At 41.7% G+C, this 15,555-nt stretch overlaps 1 protein-coding gene across 1 annotated transcript in view; it reads right to left on the bottom strand.

Moving 5' to 3' along the window:
* Nucleotides 1-6,208: 6,208 nt before the first annotated feature.
* CELF4 (CUGBP Elav-like family member 4) overlaps nucleotides 6,209-15,555 on the bottom strand; it is a 794,292-nt gene continuing 784,945 nt past the window's right edge. The window contains exon 13 of the mRNA XM_070743645.1: nucleotides 6,209-8,566. The gene's annotated coding sequence lies outside the window, so the exon portion shown is untranslated. The remainder of the gene's footprint in view (nucleotides 8,567-15,555) is intronic.

The raw sequence follows: 15,555 nt of genomic DNA, 5'->3' as shown, positions 1-15,555 counted from the left end.
GAACGTAAGTTCACCTCCTCCCCTTTTGGTAGCCCCTCAAATTCCCCCCTCGTCCTTCATTTCTCTAGAGTAGCCAAACCCAAATCCTTTAACCATTCTTCACAGCAATAGCATATACTGCTTCACAGTGTTTTACAGCCAGGAGTGAGCTACTGTCCGAACGAGGAGAACACAGTGGTGTACCGAAAGTGGAGTTCCCCTCAGAGCATTCAATTTGCACTGAAAGATGTTGAAAGTAAATGCAGTGAAACCTGCATAAGCCACACCCACAGTGTGGTAGTAAAATTTTTGGTAGCCCTTCACTGTTTACAGCCCTCTCGAAGCAGTTTACAGAGAGCCAACCTCTTGCCCCCAACAATCTGGGTCCTCATTTTACCGACCTCGGAAGGATGGAAGGCTGAATCAACTTGAGCCAGTGAGATTCGATCTGCCAGACTGCTGGCAGCCAGTGAGCAGCAGAACTAGCTTGCAGTACTGCACTCTAACCACTGTTGTGAGTGGTCCACATCTGGCTCAGCTGGTAATAGATTTCGAGGACCAGGAGATGGATGAGTACTGGCATCACAGGCCAGTGTTTTTACCATCTGAGCCTTAGAGAGAGAGTGAGGAAGAGTTGGAGATTGAGGGTCAACCAGAGACTTAGAACCCCCAGTTATGGAACTGAGTGAGTCATAGGATGATGGGGACTTTGAGGATCAGGACTCCCTGTTAGATGCAAGGAGAATGAGATCTAGGCATGAATATCTCACCAGAAGAAGTTCTTGGCATTAAATAGATCTATGGGACATTTGGCCACACCTTGGCAGTATATAAGGGCAGGCTGATGGGAAAGGGGGTATTGCAAACAACGTTCCCCATCATGGAGGAAGGTGCCTTGGAGTGGAGAGACTTCTTCTGCTTCCATAGACTTCAATTCCTGCCTGTTGCATGAGCTTTAAACTCTCTGGACTGTGATTGTAGTTAAAAAAACCCAAAACACATCATTGTTTTGAATTTTCAAACGTGTGTGTGTCTGAAATTTGTACCCTTGAATTTTCGGGAGGCTCCTACCAGAGAGCCCGGCAGAACAGTAAGTAGATTTTCCCCCTATTTCCCTCCCCCCCAAACTACGGTGCGCCTTATATTCCGGTGCATCTTATACTCTGAAAAATATGGGTATCTACTTTTATTTTTAAAAAACAATCTTGTTGGAGCATTTTGTGCAGAATTGGAAAATCTTGCTCCTGGTGATCCAGATGCCTTCTTTACAGAGATTAGTTTGTTCCTGAGCTGAATTGGGTTTGTTGAAGGCAATTAGACAAGGCAAACCGCCAAGGTAACAGCTTCCATTCAGGCTCAGTGCCCAACCCCAGCTATAAATTCCCTACATTTTGCTGTCAACCCTGACTGTTTTGGAAAGCAACCAGCTCCCATCCATCTTTGACTAAGTAGCAACATTCCTATCCTGGAAGGGGAAAAAAAACCCTTGTTGAAGATAAGAGCATGTTCAAATAGAGTTAAGAGGAATTTTAGTACAGTGATACCTTGTCTTACGAACTTAATTGGTTCCGGGACAAGGTTCGTAAGGTGAAAAGTTCGTAAGATGGAACAATGTTTCTCATAGGAATCAATGAGAAAGTGATTAATGCGTGCAAGCCCAAAACTCACCCCTTTTGCCAGCCGAAGCGCCCATTTTTGTGCTGCTGGGATTCCCCTGAGGCTCCCCTCCATGGGAAACCCTACCTCTGGACTTCCATGTTTTGGTGATGCTGCATGTGAATCCTAGCAGGGGATCCCAGCAGCGCAAAAATGGGCACTTCGCTGGTAACGGAAGTCCAGAGCTGGGGATTCCCAGCGAGGGGAGCCTCAGCAAAATTGCAGCATTGCAAAAACATAGAAGTCCGGAGGTGGGGTTTCCCATGGAGGGGAGCCTCAGGGAAATCCCAGCAGTGCAAAAACAGGTGCTTCGCTGGCAGTGGAAGTCCAGAGGTGGGGCATCCCAGTGGTGGCAGCTTGGGTTTGTAAGGTGAAAATAGTTTGGAAGAAGAGGCAAAAAAATCTTAAACCCCGGGTTCATATCTGGAAAAGTTTGCATGACGAGGGGTTCGTAAGATGAGGTATCACTGCACTTGGCAATATCTGGAACACAGAAGAAGGGACATTGGAGGTCTTCTAGCCCAACCTTCTACTGAGGCAGGATAGGAGACCCTACACTACTTCAGACAAATGGTTATCCAACATTGTCTTAAAAACTTCCAGTGTTGGAGCATTCACAATTTCTGGAGGCAGGCTGTTCCACTGATTAATTGTTGCTACTGTCATTAACTTTTGGTGAGCATTCTCCTTGATTAGTTTACAGAATACAGTATAACAGAGTTGGAAGGGACCTTGGAGGTCTTCTAGTCCAACCCCCTGCCTAGGTAGGAAATTCTACCCAGTTTTATCCAATCTCTCCTTGATTAGTTTCCACCCATTGCTTCTTGTTCTACCCTCAGGGGCTTTGGAGAATGGATTGACTACGTCTTCTTTGTGGCAACCGCTGAGATATTGGAAGACTGATATCATGTCCTCCCTGGTCCTTCTTTTTATTAAACTAGCCAGGCCCAGTTCCTGCAACCGTTCTTCATATGTTTGAGCCTCCAGTCCCCTAATCCTCTTTGTTGCTCTTCTCTGAACTCTTTCTAGAGTCTCAACATCCTTTTTGCATCATGGCCACCAAAACAGAATGCTGTATTCCAAGTGTGGCCTTACCAAGGCCTTATAAAGTGGTATTAACACTTCGCGTGATCTTGATTCTATCCCTCTGTTGATGCAGCCTAGAACTGTGTTGGCTGTTTTGGCAGCTGCTGCACATGGCGGGCTCCTGTTTAAATGGTTGTCCACTAGGACTCCAAGATCCCTCTCACAGTTACTACTGTTGAGCAATGTACCACATATGCTTTCCCCCTAGGCCTTTACAATTTTATGCGTGGTATGTCTGTATGTATGTTTGGTTTTTATTATAATGGGATTTTTAAATTGTTTTAGTATTGGATTATTGTTATATGCTGTCTTATTATTGCTGTTAGCCGCCCTGAGTCTCCGGAGAGGGGCGGCATACAAATCCAATAAATAAATAAATAAACAAACAAACAAACAAACAAACAAACAAATAAATAATGCTGTACCTGTCTAAATGTAAATCCTAAATGTATGAAATCAAATCACATGTGATTCTGGGCAGCTGACAAAATAGAGTTGAGAATGGGTGTGTTATATCTTCTTCGGGCTTTGCACTAGAGCTTTCTTTTCCTTTGCAAGAAGATGTATTCTATTGGCCGTTGTCTGATTCCTATGGGGGTCATGTAGGGGTCATAGCTGGCTCTATAGGCAAAAGAGGACATGCAAATCCTTGGTGTTTGTTTGAGCTAATCTGGTCAATCTTTGGCTTATTGTTGATCTGAGCTCCTAGGTTTGAAATTGGTTTGCTCTGGGAAGTATACCTGTGATGGGGAACCTATGGCACACATGCCAGAGGTGGCAAACAGAGCCCTCTTTGCTGGCACGCACACTGTTGCTCCAGGCCAGCTCTCTGTGGTGTTTCTTCCATGAAATTCTGTTTTCCTGCAAACGATGAAACAAAATCTCCCAAAAGGAAAAGATCTCACCTCTTGCCAGCGTTGGGATGCCCTGCCTCCTACCATACAGCAGGTCTATGCTGCACATGAACGCATGTCCGTGCATCCATGTGCATCTGTACACGTGCACCTTTCAGTTTGGGCATGTGCACACTCACAATTTGGGCACTCTGTGCCTACAAGGTCCACCATCATTGCCCCATACTATTTCAAACAAAATTGTTGCCCACTCTCTTCTTAAAAACTTCCAGTGTTGGAGAATGCACAACTTCTGGAGGCAAGCTGTTCCACTGGTTAATTGTTCTCACTATCAGGGAATTTCTCCTTAGTTCTAAGTTGCTTCTAGGTTGCTAATTTCCAGCCTTCCTGCCTTCAGCTGCTTTGGAGAATATATATATTATTTGGATTTGTATGCTGCCCCTCTCCGAAGACTCGGGGCGGCTGAATGGCATGGAAGGGAAGAGAGAATAGAATTAGAGAAAGAATGGAATGGAATAGAAATAGAAATATAGGAATAGAAAAAATAGAAATGGAAATAGTAATAATAGAAATAGAATAGAAAATATGGGATAGAATAGAATAGAATTAGAGGAAGAATAGAATAGAATTAGAATCAGAAATAATAGAAATAGAAATAGAAACAGAAATAGAAATAATAGAAATTAATAGAAATAGAAAAGAAAATATGGGATAGAATAGAATAGAATTATAGGAAGAATAGAATAGAATGGAATGGAACGGAACAGAATAAAAAATATGGAACGGAATAGGGATTGGATTGGATAGGATAGGGTAGGGTAGGGTAGTGTAGAGCAGTATTTTTCAACCAGTGTGCCGTGGCACACTAGTGTGCCGTGAGACATGGTCAGGTGTGCCGCGAAGCTCAAAGAGAGAAAGAAAATAAGAGAGAGAGAAAGAGAGAGAGAGAGAGAAAGCAAGCAAGAAAGCAAGAGAGAGAGAAATAAAGAGGGAGAGAGAGAAAGAAAGCAAGAGAGAGAAAGAAAGAGAGAGAGAGAAAAAAAAGAAAGCAAGAGAGAAAAAGAAAACAAGAGAGAGAGAAAGAAAGAGAGAGAGAGAGAAAGCAAGAGAGAAAGAAAGCAAGAGAGAGAGGGAGGGAGGGATGGTGGGAGAGAGAAAGACATAGAGGGAGGGAGGGAGAAAGAGAGCAAAAAAGAGGAAGGAAGGAAGAGAGAAAGAAAGAGGGATGGAGAGAGGGAAAAAAGAAGAAGGGAGAGAAAGAAGGAGGGAGGGAGGGAGAGAGAAATAGAGCGAAAGGAAGGAAGAGAGAAAAAAAATTGTCCAAACTTTTTTTAGCCGCCCCCCCCCACCACCACTCAATCTGCCCTAGGGTTTTGTAAATGTAAAAAATGTGCCATGGCTCAAAAAAGGTTGAAAATCACTGGTGTAGACTATGTAGTATAGGGTAGTGTAGGGTAGAATAGAGTAGAATAGAATAGGATAGGATAGGATAGAAAATAGAATGAGACTGTTATTGGTCGATCCTTGATTAGAGCATATTGTTCACTGATTTTTTGTCTGAGTTTGTAGGTCCTCGTTTTGGGTGACCTCACCCCCTTTTGGCACTGATAATTGTTGTGGTTCCGTCTGAGGCCCCTCCGGGAACGGCTGACCTTCTGTCGGTTTCCAGCTCAGAGGGAGAGGCTGAGGAACAGGAGTTGCAGACAGACGAGGAGGAGGAATTCCAGGCTGAAGAAGAGGGAGGACAGCCAGAGTCCCACCAGGGGGAGCTCTCCCCAGCAAGCAGCCTGGATTCCTTAGAGGAAAGTGCACAAGCCATAATTGATCTGCGACAACGAAGAGCTACTCAGAGACGGAATCAATTGGCTAAATACTTTCAGCATTAAAGTGGCAACAGCTGGGTTTGGGTGTGGTGCTCTTGGGAAGGGCTAAAAGGCAGACCCACCCTTCCTGGCTTGTGGAGTTTTATCTTTGAGAGTCGTGGGACCTGACTGTGAACTTTGGCGTCTTGGAATCCTGGTTTGTGCCTTTGACTATTGAAACCTTGGGGGGGGGGGGTGCCAGCAAGAAGCTTGCTGTATTGACTGGACATCAGGACCCTGCTGTACCGTATTATATCCTGTCTGTTGGGAAGAACAGGTTTTCCTCTGTGCTTATTTTTTCCAGTTATAAAATACTTTTGGCTTTTACCAGAGTGTCTGGCTGTTTTTTCCAGTTGGTGTTGAGGTCTGGGGGAACCCAGACAGAACAGATAATGTTGCCTAGTTGGGTACTGAAATGTCTACAAGAAAAAAATAAGCTCAGAGCCCACCAAGAATCCTTCAGCTTCCTCCTCCCTGTCCTCTCTCCCCTTCTCTTCCTCCTCCTCCTCCTCCTCCTCTCCACAAACCCTACTACCAAGACCCCCCATTTCCCACAAATTCTTTTCGGTTAGTATTTATATTTCTGCCCACATTGAAAGAAAACACTGTCCATTCTTCAAGCATGCATATTAAGAGGCCGAAAGAAAAGTGGTGGGGAAAAAACACACCCCCAAAATTAAAAATGTCTTTTTTTTTTAAACTGTGCTTTATTTAGGGCTAAGCTGGTAAGCGTCATTCATTAATTACATAAGATTACAAGGAGTTTAGGGAATTGAGAATCATAGAGCACTTTCATAGAATTGCATGGCATTTTATACACCGAGATACCGGCTTGCTTTGGCGGTCAACTCCTAGCCAAACCACCACAGAGGACTTGGGGGTGTTTAGCCAGTGTAAATACAGGGGCCCCAATCTTGGCAACTTTAAAACTTGTGGTTTTAAATCCGCCAGTCTTAAAGCTGTCAAGGTTGGAACCCCCTGGTGTAAAGACTTCAAAATCAGATCCAAGATGGAGGAAAACGAAAATAGGAGAAAAAAAATATTTGTAAAATTTCCCCCAAATCTAACCCAAAGGTAAACAATTATTCAGAAAGAATAATGAATAATTATTTGTTTGATCTGATAAAATGGCAGGAGTGGGAGCGAGGAAAGAAACCGTGCACTTAAAAATCAAATCTTAATCCCATGGAAATAAATTATAATAAATATGATATACTTTAAAATATATGTGTTCTTAAATAATTGTTTCTATTTTTTCTGAGTCGGATTTTTAAAGCAACTTCTTTTTTTTTTTTAAACTGCTCTAAAGTCATTTACCAAAGATAAATATCGTGCTTCCTTAAATAGTTTTCCTTGATTTTTTTCTCTATCATTACAATTAAAAGTCCTACAAAATATGCAAATTTATTTACAGAAAAACAGAGCCAGCATCTTTTTTTTTTAAACATCCCCGTTTTTCAAAATTCCTTGTAAACAGTTTCAGAAATTCTTCAAAGAGATTGCATTTTTTTTGTAATTTTTTTGTGTGTGTCTGTATTCCCACCTCCCGTACTTTTATGATTTTTTTAAAACGTTTTTCTTTTTTTTTTTAAGATTAAGGTTCTAGGCTAAATCCCGTGCCCCCCCCGTCCCTTTCTGCCCCCGTCCTGAAGGATTTAGAACAAATATGGAAGCTATCAAAGGAAAAAAGTTAAGTCAGTGGATTTTGGCAATGCGTCTCATCGTGAAAAATGTCCAACCTTGGATTATTTTTCCCCTCCGTCAAGTTCAACTAAACTTTGGACTAGACCGCTGCTGAGTTGTCAGTTGGATCAAGATTTTCGAGTGGTTAATTATCCGCTGATTTCGGTGCGACTCAGTACGATGGTTCGATGGTTATAACCGAAAACTTGCCAAAACAAAAGCCACTTTCTCTGCCCTGCCTTTCCGTCGTACAACCGTTTCCGACCGCGGCTGATCAGAGCAGGAACGGATATCAAACTAAACGCTACAAAAAGGTTTCTACATCTTTGTGTGTTTTCTTAGCAATAACGCTAACGCCTATATATATATTTTTTGCTTTTTTTTTTTTTGCTTTTTATGTCATCTAATCTTCCCCCTGCCCCCGTTATATAGGTATTTAAACTTTGTTTTTTAAAATTCTGTACAACTATTAGGAGTTTTGGTAGGGGAGAGAAGCCCCCCCCCTTTTTAAATAAACAAGCTATCGTTCTACGGTACATTTTCTTCTTCTTCTTCTTCTTCATCCTTACCCAAACATGGAGCCATCATCCGACAATAGTCTCCCCAAACCTGCCCCTCCGAACCCCCCCTTGGTCCATCCCTATTATAAAGAAAACCATATGAAAGTTTCATAGGCTCTAATTAATGTATAGCCAAAGACCTTCCAAAGTATCAAAGAAGTATTATCTTGCCTTTTTTTTTAAAGCGTCGAAGCTGAGTTTCAGTTTTTTTTGTGTGTTTTTTTTTGTGTGGATTTTTTTAAAGTTTTTTTTTAAATACATTATTTCATAGAATTGCTCTCCAAAGCTGTCTTAGCGAGAACAGCTAAGAGAAACGGAAAGATCTTCTGAGTAATTTACATACAACTACAAGTTTGCGGTAAAAAGTTATGTCCTTTGGTCCCTATGTAGCTAAGGAATGACAGATAAAGAATGCTTAGTGACGGTTGCTATGGGTGACCATAGCAACCCCATCCGCAATGGCCACAGGCACACTTTTAGCCTTTCCGAATCGGGGAAAAGCTATGATGGTTTAGATCAAGTTCACGGTAGAAATCCAAGTCAATCTTGTTCCTGCCGTGATTTCTCTTCTCTTCTTCTCTTCTTCTCTTCTCTTCTCCTTCTTTTTTCCAATGTTTGTGATTTGTTCATTGGATGGTTGGTACAGTTTGGGTTGTCCACCACATGTCCTGAACGCGACTTTCCTCTAAGCAAAGTTTCCAGTCGAAACAACCAGAAAGAACGTTAAAAGTCTGAAGTTTTCCACTTGAACTGAGATGTTTAAAGGTGTAATCCCACAGTTCTCGTTCCTATATATATTTATTTAATATATATATATATATTTACTTATATATATATATCTATATTTATATATATTTCTCTAAGGGTGGCCCATTCAGCTGATGCCCTAAAAAGAGAGGAAAAAATGTCATTCCAAGCTGGAACAAAACAAATTATTATATACATATATACATATATGTGTGTATTGTTTTAAAGAAAGGAATAAAAGATAGAGAAAGCTGACAAGGGAAGAGAAGATCCAAAGAACATACCTTATAATCAATAAAGAAAAATAAAACACGCACACAGATTTAGGAGAACACCTGTTTCCGAGGCAATTTTATTCCCATTATGGAAACTAGATGCAAATTTAGTTGTGTTTAGCTTTGGGGTTTTTAAAAACTTGGATAGTGTGATAGGACACACCTCCTGTTCAGGATATTTTATTAAAACTTTCTGAGAATATTTCAGCATCTAACTACTAACTGGGAAGAACATCAGGTCATTCCATCTGAAAGGTGTCCCTGGCTTCACAAATAAGTAAGGTGACCAGACATCCCGCTTTTGGTGGGACAGTCCCGATTTTAAATAATTTGTCCCGTGTCTCGCAGAGTTTTTAAAAAGTCCCGATTTTCTTTTCTTTGGACTGCCCAGAGTGAATAAAGTGTTTCCTTTCTCTGGGTGCTGGGTGAAGCTTCCTCCTCCTGGCGCCCAGAGAAAGGAAACACTTCATTCGCTCTGGATGGCTCAAAAACAAACATTGAGGTAAAAGTCTGTAGAGATTTTTCAGTTGTCCATCATACCCCCCCATCAATGGTGTCCCACTTTACTAAGGTGACCAGATGGCCTGCTTTTGGCTGGACACTCTTGCTTTTTGATAATTTGTCCCGCATCCTGTGGCATTTGAAAAATGTCCCACTTTTTTTAAAGATCAACTGCTGCATAGAGGGAGAGAGAGAGAGAAAGGAAGGAAGGAAGAGAGAGAGAGAGAAAGAGAGAAAAGGAGAGAAAGGAAGAGAGAAAGAAAGAGCGAGGGAAGGAGGGAGAAAGGGAGAAAGAAAGAGAAATAGAGAGGGAGGGAAAAAGAGAGAGAAAAAAGAGGGAGAGAAAAAAGAGAAAGAGAGAAAGAAAGAGGGAGGGAGATAAAGAGAGAAATAGAGAGAAAGTGATGGAGGAAGAGAGAAAGAGAGAGAGAAAAGAGAGGAAGGAAGAGAGAAAGAGAAAGAAAGAAAGAAAGAAAGAAAGAAAGAAAGGGAGAGAGATAGAGAAAGAGAGAAATAGAAAGGAAAGGAGGAAGAGAGAGAGGAAAAAACCCAAAGTTAACTTTGTTTGCTCCATATAGACCAAATATTTAATCAAGACCCCCCCCATCAACCCCCCTCCCCCAGTCAATGGTCTCCCTCTTTACCAATGTTAAAATCTAGTCACTTTACACTTTATCGAAGTTATAATCTGGTCACCTTACATATAAGAGAAGTAGATTAAGAAAACTACCTTAAACCAGGTTGTTACTTCTGCGTCTGACTTGAGACCAGGGATGAAATGCTACTGGTTTGGCCCAGTACTGTTTTTGGGCCTCCCTGCAGCTTCCTGGGAGCAAAAATTGGGCATATGAGGACTCCTGGAAGGGCTGGCGTGGGGCCAGGCAGCAATTTAACTACTGGTCCCCCCAAACCTGTCCAAACTGGCTGAGTCCCGCCATTGTATGCTATCTTTGTGCAATAAAAATGAATGTAAAAATATACTGCTCAAAAATAAATAAATAAATAAAGGGAACACTCAAAGAACACATCCTAGATATGAATGAATGAAATATTCTCATTGAATACTTTGTTCTGTGGAAAGTTGAATGTGCACAACAGCAAGTGAAATTGATTGTCAATCAGTGTTGCTTCCTAAGTGGACAGTTTGATTTCACAGAAGTTTGATTTACTTGGAATTATATTGTGTTGTTTAAGGGTTCCCTTTTTTTTTGAGCAGTGTATAAGGCTAATGTTTCTTGAATAAAAAGAAATATATATATGTTTTCGTAGATTTTCACGGGTATATGTATGTAGATTGTTCTGAGTTCGTGTTTTGCCCCGTGTAATATTTTGAATGTCTATGCGACGTTTCGGTGAAATAACATTCACCATCATCAGGCTGAAGTTGTAAGCTTCGTGCTGCTGTAAATCTAGTTTGTTTGCAACTGCCATTTGTTCCTTATAAATAGTGGTGGGGGTGGAGATTTGGTTTGAATGTAGCAAGTAGATTGGGTGGCTATGTTTTAATGATTTGATCGGTTGGTGGAATCACATTTAGTTGAAGGATTGACATGGTGATGATTATGATATGTTTTTTTGTTTAAGGCTGGTTTCCAAATCTCTGGTAGGCGGGATGTGTCATCTCGTTTATTCATGCTAAGGGGGTGTTTTTCTATCTCTATGGCCTCCATGATTATTCTTTTGTATACGTTTTCTGTTTTGGAAAGTAATTTAGTTTTTTCGAAGTCAATTTCATGCCCTGTTTTTTTAATGTGCTGGACAAGGGGGGAAGTTTTTTCTTCTTTTTTGACTGCATTTTTATGTTCTGCAATGCGTGCGTTTATGGTAGTTGCAAACAAACTATATTTACATCAGCACAAAGCTTACAACTTCAGCCTGATGATGGTGAATGTGATTTCACCGAAACGTCGCATAGACACTCAAAATATTACACGGGGCAAAACCCGAACTCAGAACAATCTACATATATATATGTAGATTCTTCTGAGTTCGGGTTTTGCCCTGTGTAATATTTTGAGTATTTTGTAATATTTTGATATATATAAAAATCAGGATGCAACCGAACTTGACATTTAAAGGAGAATGCTTAATCGTTTAAGGATTAGCTCTTATCTCTGGCTGGCAAGCCGGTTTCTCTTCTCAGAGACTGGGTTGATTTATTACATCAAGGAAACTTAAGAAAGAAATGGGGGGGAGAATAAAATAAAACTGCCAAAGCTTCCTTTAGATAGAGAGAACGTCATGCTTTAGCTCAAACCATGCTGGCAAGGTTCTTGTTGTTTCTCCCCACACCGTTGATCCAACAAACAGCAAACTGGACACAGCAGTTGTAACAATTACGACACCGAAAATTATAAGAATAGAAGAAACTAAAGGAAATATATAAGATATAGAGAGATAGATATAAAGGAAAAAGGAAAAGAAAACACTCATCCAGGACCCTTTTTCAGTTGTAACTAAAAACAAAAATGTACGAGGCCTGTGAGTTCAGAATCAGGATTGTTTTGTTTTGTTTTTTAATCTTTTTAACACCAAATGATATTCTTGCCCACACCTTTCCCCAAAGCAATGGATTTCTTAAGCGTTCTTCTGCTTACCCAAACCTTAAAAATGGGAAATTTTGAGAATAAGGCACTTAAGAAGTTCTTTTCTACCTTGCTTTGGTACGTAGCTATTTTCTTTTGAACTGCAATTAACTCTTGATTTTTTTTAAAAAAAATTCCTTTTTTGGGGGGAAATATTTTAACGAAGGAAAAGAACGAGAACACTCAATTGAAAAAGGCCCCCAATTCATTGAAAACACAAGTATTCAGGGTGCAAAAAATACCAATCACACGTCTCTTTTTCCTTATTTGTTGGAAATTACTTGGAACATAGACGACAATCCCATTTCTCCCCTTCCCCTAAAAAAAAAACATTAGAAATTTGTCTTCCCTCCCCCCTTTGCCCCCCCCCCAGGTGATATCTAAAGAAGCGTTAAAGTTGCTGAACGAGAAAACTCAAAAACCACAAACCACTGCAAGCACTAAAAAAGGAAACAAACGAAGAATAAGATAAAAATAATAATAATTAAACATGAGCACGGCAAGAAAAAATTGTGGCAGCACAAGATTCAAGAAAGACACAAGTGATCATGACTGGTCAATTATTCAACCGATACGACATCCAAGAAAATAATGTTTCAATCACAGCATCTCCACGAAACTTGACGGCAGGTCATGCAACCAATTCTTAGCTGAGTTACATGGTGCCATCATATCACACTTCCAACTTCAAGTTGATGGATGAACTTACGGACTGGGGACTGTTTTCTCCACCTTCCTGTCATTACTTTTTTCCTAGCTCAGCGCGGGATTGTGGTGGATTTGACTGGCTCTTGGTGGTTGGGTTGGAATTTGATCGAATGACAAAAGAAGAAAAGATTTTTTTTATATAGATATTGATATATTTATATATAGTCTGGGGTGTGGGGGAGGAAGGGTGGGGAAGGAAGGGAGAGGTTAAAAACCCAAACAAAAACTAGAAGGGAGGGAGAGAGAGATAGAGAAAAGGAGAATGAGGAGGAAGGAGGATAGAAGGAGGAGGGACAGGAGTAAAAGGGGGAGAAAGAAAAAAGAGAAGGAGGGAGAGGGAAAGAATGATGGGAGAGGAGAAAGAGAAAAAGAAGGATGGGAAGGAGAGGAGAAAGAAAAGGAGATGGAGGAGAAGAATGGGAGAAAGAGAAGGAGGAGAAAGATGGGAGGGAGAGGAGAAAAAGGAGAAGAATGGGAAAGAGGAAAAGAAAGATGGGAGGGAGAGGAGAAGGGGAAAGAGACAGAGAGGAATGGGAGAAAGAAAAGGAGGAGAAGCATGGGAGGGAGAGGAGAAGGAGGAGAAGAGTGGGAAGGAGGAAAAGAAAGATGAGAGGAAGAGAAGAGGAAAGAGACAGAGGAGAAAGAAAGGAGGGAGGAGGAGAAGGGGAAAGAGATGGAGGAGAAGAGTGCGAGGAAGAGAAGAAAGAGAAGGATGGGATGGAGAGGAGGAAGAGAAGGGGAAGCAGAAGGAGGAAGAGAAGGAAATAGAGGAGGAGGAGGAGGAGAAATCACTAAAATACAGCATTGTTCCAAAAAGCTGTAATGAGCACACAACGAAATGAAGAGAAAATGAAAAGGACAAAAATTTAAAAAAACCAACCAAAACGAAACAAAGAAAATAAAAGAAATGGAGGAAGCCTAGCCACAGACACACAGACACAAAAGACACAATTCATGTGGACACATAAAAAACAGTGACCATTAACAGAACCATGTTGTGGCAGCGGAGAGAAGCATGCAAGTCAATGGATGGTGGTCCAACGTGGACCATTTGGTTTGCAAAGTCTGTACAATATCTTGGCTGCCAAACGTCTCTTTCTTTCAGAGTTTGGACTTCCAAACAGACCTGTCCCAGTCATGCCTCCATCTCCAGATCTGACCTGGAGGAGGTATCTCTGCCTAAAAAGGTGACCCTTGACCCCAAACCTTTCAGTTCTTCTTGGAAAGGACCTTGGGGGAAGCTTAAGACTTGAGACCTCTTTCATCCAAACAGGTCAAGAACCCAAAAGAGTCTGGACTATCAATACTTGGGAGATATCTTCTCCTTGAAGTATGGGTTGCCCAGAAATTATGTTTGTTGTCTTGAGTTGTGTCAATTGTGTGAACAGTAGCTACTTTTAGGGCCCCTGATTCCATGGAGAGTTGTATGAAGCGAGCAATCATTGACGTAGCTTCCTCAAGTCTAGAAACTCTTTGGTTCTCCTTAGCATCTCATTGTCCTTAGATTGAACTTCATTTTCCTGTTCCTTCTGAGAACAGGGAGGTATATCTTCCTTGCTTTTTGGAATACAGAGCAACAAGTTGTGAAAAAGAGAGGAAACTCCCCCAGGAATGTTTCTTTTTCAAATTCCTCCCACCCTTTGAGAGAGCGAGCGAGCGAGGAGACACCATGTTATGAAGGAAGCGATAGGTAAGGAAGGTCTCGGCACTCAGTGCACCGAAAACGGAAGAATCGGCTCCCCCCCCCGTTTGAAAGCGTCCACAAAAACACAGCAGAGGCCACGACAGAAGCAATGTCTCATACACAACTCCCTTTCCCCTAGGGAGTTCCTGTATGGAGAGAACGGCGTTTCATGTCAGCAAAAAGGGGGAAAAAAGAAAGAAAAAGAAAGAAAAAAGAAAGGGTTGAGAGAGTTGTTTTGGGAAGGGACTATCATCCAATTTGATCAGCTGCGTTGAAATATTCTAGAAAAATGTAGGAATTAAAAAGAATCAATTCAGATTAAAAATCTCCGGAGCACGTGTCATTCTATTATCTCTTTGTCCTTTATCATCTCTCTGGCGGGACCCAGGGGAAGAGCCTTCTCTGTGGTGGCTCTGACCCTCTGGAACCCGCTCCCCCAAGAGATTAGGATTGCCCCCACCCTCATAGCCTTTCGGAAACTCCTTAAAAACCACCTCTGCCGTCAGGCATGGGGGAATTGAAACATCTCCCCCTTGCCCATGTAGTTTCTGTGTATGATTCGATTGTGTGCTTGGTTTTTATATACAGTAGTACTTCTAGATACGGGCTGCTCCACATGCGAGTATTCCAAGTTACGAGCCAAGACACGAGCAAAATTTCTGTTCGACACCCGAGCTCAAATTCGGGATACGAGCCGAGCTTCCACTAGGTGGCGCAAGAATCCTTGCTTCTGATTATCTCGGCACGAAAAACAAAATCTAAAGGCATTCGTTTGAGATGCGAGTTGATCGACTTACGAGCTCAGGTCTGGAACGAATTAAACTCGTATGTCAAGGTACCACTGTATTGGGGTTTCTTTTGGATTTTTAAACCTAAAACTGTAATTTAGATTGCTAAATATTAGATTTGTTACTATGTATTGTTTTTTATCATTGTTGTGAGCCGCCCCGAGTCTGCGTATATATATATCATCATCTATCGCTGCCTGTATGCCATTTTTTCTATCATCTATCGCAGTGATGGTGAACCTTTTTTAAAACTCAGGTGCTGAAAGTGTATGTGTGCGCATTATCACGCCTCCACGAGTGCTCGTACCCATAATTCAGTGCCTGGAGAGGGTGAAAGTAGCTTCCCCCGTCTCCCTGGAGGCCCTCTGGAGATCAAAAATGGCCGGTTTTCCAACTTCTGATGGGCCCAGTAGGCTTGTGTTTCACCCTCCCCAGGCTTCAAAGGCTTCCCTTGAGCCAGGGGAAGGTAAAAACGCCCTCCCTCGAAGGCTCTCTGAAAGCCAAAAACGCCCTCCCAGAGCCTCTGCGTGAGCCAAAAATCAGCTGGCCAGCACACACATGCACGTTGGAGCTGAGCTAGGGCAACA

The sequence above is a fragment of the Erythrolamprus reginae genome, chromosome 2 (genome assembly GCF_031021105.1).
Source record: "Erythrolamprus reginae isolate rEryReg1 chromosome 2, rEryReg1.hap1, whole genome shotgun sequence".
Taxonomy (NCBI): domain Eukaryota; kingdom Metazoa; phylum Chordata; class Lepidosauria; order Squamata; family Dipsadidae; genus Erythrolamprus; species Erythrolamprus reginae.
Note: the sequence above shows the minus strand (reverse complement) of the source record. Positions and strands in the feature narration are given on the sequence as shown.